The sequence below is a fragment of the Nanorana parkeri genome, unplaced genomic scaffold, assembly GCF_000935625.1.
Source record: "Nanorana parkeri isolate BGI_ZX_2015 unplaced genomic scaffold, ASM93562v1 scaffold1017, whole genome shotgun sequence".
NCBI classification, from domain to species: Eukaryota; Metazoa; Chordata; class Amphibia; order Anura; family Dicroglossidae; genus Nanorana; species Nanorana parkeri.
In genome coordinates, this window is record NW_017307285.1 from 184,047 (window position 1) to 190,815 (window position 6,769).

Below are 6,769 nucleotides of genomic sequence, written 5' to 3' on the forward strand. Positions count from 1 at the left end.
GGAGTTGCCATTTAAAAAGAAAGATGTCCTATCTTGGACATAACAAGATGGGTATTGTAAACAAAAGCAATGATTTTTGTAAGCACAATATTTCAACATGGTAAATAATTTTCGTTCTTAAATTACATGACCAATGCAGTGCTAAGTACGTCCAGGTAAATATATGTCACTGAAGGAACCATTAGCTAGCTCTGTGCGTTAGTATGTACAGCATGAACTACTACCTATCCCATATCAATAACAATTCACCGTGGTTATTTTAACAGAACAAATTGGTTCATGATTTATTAATGCCAATAAAAACTATCATAGACCAAGAGACAGACAGTGTTGTAATTTACAGATTTGGTAACCCCAACCAAAAGTATTATTTTTGATAATCTAAAACAACATATTCCAATTCTTCCTCCCAATCCTGTTTTAACCAACGCCGCATTGGAATGGTGTCAATGATAGACACCAGTTCCGGTATTGTGTCTCTACACCCTCTCTGTCGTTCAGTCTGTGATAAAGATTTGAGAGGGATTCTCAAAAGCCAATCTGCTACCACGCCAAATACCTGAATAAGACAGTCTGCAGCTCTGGCCTTGTTCATGGCAAATAACCATTCATTCCATAGTAACAATAGCGGAGCAGTAGCAATAGCCAGATCTATTGGTCTACTGCCTGTTGGACAGTATTGGAGATAGAGTAAAGCAGAATGGAGCCCTAGGCAAGGTAGCAGCTTTGAGCTACCCCACCAATTTTATTGACATTAATAAGGAATTTAACAGGCACATAGCTGTCCCATTTGCATTGTCTGTACTCAACTGCCTACAAAAGCATAAAGGTTGTAGTTGGCCCCTTAGACATCCACCAGGCTCCTACCTAGGTTGCATTGTGAATAAATTTGCTCTGGTCCAGACATAAAAGTTGATAGACTTCTGATGGTCTGAAACAGTATGTCACCAATAACCAATGACCTCACGGCAAAAGATAAACAGAAATACAAGCTGCTTTAAACCTGCAGGAAACAAAGCCATGGGGCCAGGCAATCTTGTATTTTGTTAGGAAGCTTAAATGGTAGATAACATTAGGAAAAACTCTTTGAGCACCTGTTGTACCATTGTAAAGACTTTGATTGGCAACTAGCTAATAATGTTCAAACAGGTCCAGTACATCACCACCCTTTTGTACTAGCTCTAGTCCAAAATGCCCTCTAAGACTACAATTACCAGTCTATGCCCTCCTTTGCTTTCCCACTTGCACTGACCTGTGTCTAACCTCTTCTCCAGTAGATCTCCAGGCACTTAGGGCCCTCCACTCTCTCTCTATACTCTCACCAACTTATACGCAAAACTTACTTTAATACACTTTTTTACCTATGTGCCTGCCATCTTTATTCATACAGACCTATGCCATTTATTTAAGCATGGTTGACTCATGCATAATGGACATAGTGATCACTGAACATTAGATTATCTCAAGGTGATGATATAATAAAGGTCCTTGCTTGGAAGCTGATTGGTTGCTATAACAACAAGAAATTTCTCCTATACCTCAGCTTTCATACAACCTCTAAACAGCTTATCCAATCTTTGATCTTATCACTAAAGTTGTTCAGCAAGCATGCTCTTTGCAGTGGCTGCCAAACAGATAGTCACTAAAGTAAACATCTGTAAATCTATAGAAGAAATAAGATCATGAACAAATGTGACACAAATCAATTAAAATGTGCAATCTCCATCAAAACACTGATATATATAATAAAAGACAGTATTCAAGTCGATCATCTATTATTCAGAAAAAATTAGAAAAGGATTTTATAACCTTTACATTTTGCCATCAGTCTTCTACACCAAAAGCAAAGTGCAGTAGGTGGTTTGCTTAATTTTCCAGCTTGTTCTCTTTTTGTAACTTTTTGCTGCTATTATTTGTACTATATGTAGTATATAGCAAGGCTGAACCAAAACTGTTCATACTGTCGGCTTGGACTGGTGCTCAGGTAGCAGCTTAGTGGCTGTTTTAGAGGAGATATTGCATCAACAGGCACTGCAGTACTTTGTTGATGCCAGAAAAAAAGGCATGGGGTTGAAACAGATCATGGTTCTGCTGCCAGCAGGATTATTAATGTACATGGATCAGTGCATTATGCAATATCATAAAGGTAACATTGCCATTAAATAATTAAAGTGGTTTACTGGCAAGCAATTCTAATTGATTTTTTTACTTTGTTTTCTTCTCTTAGATTTACAGAATATCTGGGTTCTTGAAATAAAAAACTCAGCCTGATCAATTCTTCACAGCAGTTTGTGTTCGCCTTACACACAGAAAGATATGCTGGCTGGTTTTTATTTAACTATTATAACATCTATAGGAATGAGACAAACACAATCCGTTAAAGTGGACCAGTACTTTGCATATGCTAGACAAAGTGGCAAGTTAACTTTACAGGAGGTAACAAAAGGAGCCTGCACACACTTGTCCCATTGATCCCATAACCACTACCAGCAGCCCAATCTGATCTGCCCTCAGATTGCCTGAGGAGTACCAGGCACTCCACCTGTGGGGGAACTTATGACACGCCTTGAAGCACATCATTCTTGTTCCATGTATCCATATGAATGACTGAAGGCTACTCAATAACAGCAGTAGTTTAAGGGATGCAGAACAATGAGAGAAGACTGCTGCGGTTGGCTACTAGAAAGATAATTCAAGAGGATAGCCAATTCCGCTGTGAACAAGTTATTATTATGATGAGTGAGAATTATTATTTTGTCTTCAGAATTTTGGAGCTTGTTAGTCCTAGTAGAACAAGAATAGTTCGGGATGTGCGGATAGTAAAGGGGGCGACACATGAAAGCAACCCAGTATAAAGATAGTTGAACTTTGTATTATGCAGGGGAGGAATGGGTTGGGGGCCATTTGCTCCATGGGCCATTACTAATAAGATATGTTATGTTGTTGGCCCTAAATGGAGATACTTTAAAATTCTGCCATCGATCAGTAAGTAATGCATGTTGGGCATTTTATAGCTAACTGTTACCCGTTCGGATATGCCAACACAGCATCTCTGAGAGGGAAGTCTTCAAGCATCAACTTCCTTTACAGAGCATCAAAAAAAGGTGATTTTAGAATATGTGAAAATGTGTGTCGCAATAAGCCATGCCCTTTAGGTACACCCAACTTTTACCATGCCCACTAAACAATGAGCCCCAGAGCACACTTTGCCACTTTTCTTTTCCTGTTGGCACAAAAGAAATTGGCTTTTGTGCCAAGGGTGGTATTCTCGGGTTTTTGTTTCCTTTTGGGGGCTTTTTGATTTTTATTTTATGTTGATTAGACTTTTAAATTCTGAGGTGCTCAAAGTGCAGCATTCTGTTAATGATCATCTGTTCTTGGAGCTGCCTTTTGTTCACAGCACGCTGATTCATCATTCAAAATGAAAAAAACAAGGTTCAAGAACAGGGTTTACCTAAACCACCATATCATCCACATTCACCACACCCCCTATATCCTTAGATCAATCAAAAGTTAGGTGTATACCAGTTAGGCCTACTATCCTTAATTAGAACTCTTCTGCTGCCAGAAAAATGTTCACTGCTGTTTCCTTTGCAGTATCATAATTCTTGCACTAAAACTTCAACCACTTTTTACCTAGCAAATGTGGGCCTAGCCTTGCCCATTAAAATTGTCCTGCTGCTGGCCAATTTTGAACTGCTGTGTCATCTGTGGTCTCTTGATTATTGTAGTAAAATACCTGCCTGTACTCTTTTTCATACATTTCAGATCATTCTTCCCCATAAAAAATGTCTCAGGACAATTTTACACTGCTGTATCATATGTGGCCTGTTAATTCTTAATGAGCGTTTAAAAGATATTGGCCAGCAGCAAGACAGTTTTGTGTCCGTGAGAATAGGAAAAGCCTCAGTTAACTACTGACCAATTTCTCTTTGCCCGTCAAAGCAGGCCCATCACTACTCCTTAAAAGATGACCATTTTTGGGTGTATTTAAATGGCAATTTTTTTTTCAGTGCACAGAAAGTGTTTTAACCTCTCCTACATTGACTTTTCCGAGCTAACACAGCAGCTTTTAGCTAATCTGATAATGTGCTAGCAGCATCCAAGTACGCATTAGACATAGAGACAGTAATCTTCATCTTGATGCACAATCAGATAGAGCAAATTTTGACATTGCAATAAAAATTACTGACAAACCGAGGACTAAAATAAAAATGGCATTTGGTAAGCTCCAATCACTTACATTACTGAGAACACAATGCCCTGCCAAATTCATGAGTCACAGACTTCAGTGCACTTCAATGCAGCAGTGACCCAGTCGGGACACTGTACAGGATATTTTTCACACAATGTAATTAATCTAATCAGTAAAAGCACCCAAATGGTGCAATGTCTTCTCTGGTAGGTAATGACAAAAGGTATATTTTACAATAATGTACTGTACTGTACTGTACTTATGAGAATTGGCTAAATGACAAAAGAAACTTTAATCAGTAAAATAAATCACTACCTTTAAAACGGGCTTACAGTAAACTCGTCATGGCGGAAACAAGCATGTTTCTGAAAATCTTAGTTGCTTGGCTGTTATCGCTCTACATTTTGAATAAATACTTTAATTCACTGACATGGAACAAGCATGCAGATAAGAACCCCCAACTTTCACCTGACTTTCTTGATCTGCATTCTTGTTTCAGTCATTGACTAAGAAAGTAATGAAGCCAAAGGCAGCTACTGTGTTTCCCCGAAAATAAGACACTGTCTTATATATTTTTTGACCCAAAAAAACACACTAGGTCTTATTTTCGGGGTATTTATGGTATTTTACCATACCATAATACCATAATACCGGTAGTAGACTTACAAGACAGGAGTGAGTGGCAATGTTAGGAATAGGGTAATAAGGGACAATTAGGGGTGCCGTACCTTTCCAAGAGCAATTTGGTAACCAATCACTGGCCAGAATGAGCAAAGCGCACTTTCACTATCGATTCCTCACAGGCGGAGTGCATTTGGTATCACTCTGCCTGTGACAGCAGCCGGCACTATAGAGGAAGCTTTGGCTTATGCGGCTCTGCTCCCTCCACTGCCGCCTCGCTTCCTCTAGTGCTGGCACCGCTGATTCTCTCCTGCCTCTCCAGAGTCCGGTTGCCCTTTAAAGGCTATTGTACATGGGCATTTGACATGCATTCCATGTGTGTTTACCATGTGTTTGCTTAGCTTTCAGTTTCAGGTCTGCCTTCTTAAGCTGTCTGGCAGAACATCACAACCCAGCCACAGCTCATTTCCCCTCCCTGTCAGTGACAGAGCGCAGAGAGGGGAGGACGCAGGAGGGTATTGATTGGTTGCAGCCGCAGCCTGGGAGGAAGGTGCCCTAGCAATGGGCCAAGAAGATGCAGATTAGCTGCCGCACAGCCAGGACAATGCCCTCCAGACTGATAGAGCTGCAGGAGGAGAGAGCCAGGAGAGCAGGTGGAGTAGCAGAGAGTCCACAAAGTAAGGGACAGGGGACTTTTGCTGCCGAGAGCCCAGGGACAGGTTCAGCACATACCAGTAGTAACTGCAGAGAGAGTTCAATCTGCACTGCAGGGACAAAAGCCAGAGAGATAAATATCCAGTCCCAGTCCAGTCATGCTCCAGAACTGCTGACATGTGGCCCTCACCGGACAACCCGCCAGGCACCTCAAAGAGGTGATCTAGATATTCCAGAGAAAGAGCTGCTACTTGATGTGCCTGTGTTGAGTGCACTGAGAGCCTGGGGCCTTGGGCTGCTGTACTAAAGAGCAAGCTACAGAGGCAACGTACTAGGTCTTGGTGCTGTGGCCTGTCCTGTGCTGTGCTGTGCTGTGTGCTGTCCAGAGGCTGATTGCAGAGATCTTTGGTGGCAGAATCTTCATAATAAATTCTTGCCAATTTCAAAGCAAATAAGCAAGCTATTGTCAAAAAAGGGCATGGAGAACTGTGCACTACCATGGGGAACATGTATCAATGCAAAAAAAATGAATAACTAGATACTTTAAATAACATTCTTTGGTGGCAGAACAATACAGAGCAGAGCTATGAGGAGAGGATTCCTAAGAAGGTGCCAGCTTGACAAGAGGCCCAAAGCCTGGCAAACCTCTACCACTTACTAAACTACAGTAAGTGTATTGCGCCCGGAGTTGAGCATTAAAGTGAATTTCCACTTTTGCAGCCAACTTGGGATAATACCTACTTTATATATGTTACATGTTCCTATTCACGTAGCATAAAAACATTCCCAAAATGTCTGCTTCTATTTTTAAGTGCTTTTTACTTGCTTAAAGATCTGAACCCTATATAATGTTAAGGAGGGGGCTTGGAGTTAATGTTTATCATAATTGTCCTAGCTGTACTGTGCTGGCAGATTTCATTATCAGTTGTTATCTAGATTGAAACACTGTCTGTCCTAACAAAGGGTTAAAGATCTAGAAGCATTGTATCTTCAGTGTTTCCGTAGTCTTTCTATAGGGACAGAGCCCCCTTTCAAATCAATCAGACACCAAGGCCTGCTCCAAAGAAACATGTAAAAGGTAAAAAAATATTTTTAGGTATGCTCTGGGAATTGGGACACATAACAACATTATTGTGGGGTTTACTTGAACATGACTGCAAGAGTGGAAATATATTTCAAGCATGTGTAAAACTTTTCCTAGGTCTTGTGTAATGAAAGTGTAATAAATGGTGTTGTGTCACCACCTAGTGGTTCATTATAGTAAGTGAGCAGGTCAATACAGCATTGCATTGGACAGAT